This window comes from Pterocles gutturalis, unplaced genomic scaffold, assembly GCF_000699245.1.
Source record: "Pterocles gutturalis isolate BGI_N339 unplaced genomic scaffold, ASM69924v1 scaffold42645, whole genome shotgun sequence".
Taxonomy (NCBI): Eukaryota; Metazoa; Chordata; class Aves; order Pterocliformes; family Pteroclidae; genus Pterocles; species Pterocles gutturalis.
Genome location: NW_010147380.1, coordinates 1 through 669, shown reverse-complemented (window position 1 = coordinate 669; position 669 = coordinate 1).

Here is a 669-nt window from a genome sequence, read left to right as displayed (position 1 = left end):
GCAGGATTTTTTGAAACAGTCACATCTTACAAATACAGCCTGTTCCAGTTCTGGACCTGAAGTCTCTTCTGCAGTTTGACATTATCTGGAGACAGCCTTGGAAAAACAATCTTCTTATTCAAGACATACACATGCCAATGTGGAGGGGAAAAGTTTTCCTGACAGTCACCACTTTTGGGCTTTCATGTTCAGACACTATTTGATTACTGGGGTTTAGGTCTCCATAGGAGAATTCACTTGCTTGGGGATGCAACAGCACCTCTCCTTTTCAAAAGATGCAAGTGGGGAGAATGTAGGGATAGGGGAACAGCATCCCTACAGATCCTTTTAGCATTATAGCTTGCTCGGCTGTTGCAGAGACGGGTCATCCATCTTCCCAGAGCTGCTGTTGCTACAAGTTGATGACCCTGATGGGTCCCTTCCAGCTCGAGATATTCCATGGTTCTATGATCTGATATGCGACAGGCGGGACCCAGGCTCCGTGGGACCTGTGGCTAGAAGGCACATTCTTACTGTTGCAAGTACTTTGGGACCAGACCACAGGCGACAAGGGTTCACTGGATGCTACGGCTCAGGTACTGCAGGAACATGCTGGCCAACTGGGGCAGGTTTTCATCGCTGGGCTGCATCTTGGTGTAGCTGATGAACTGCCTCCGCAGCCGGCTCAGC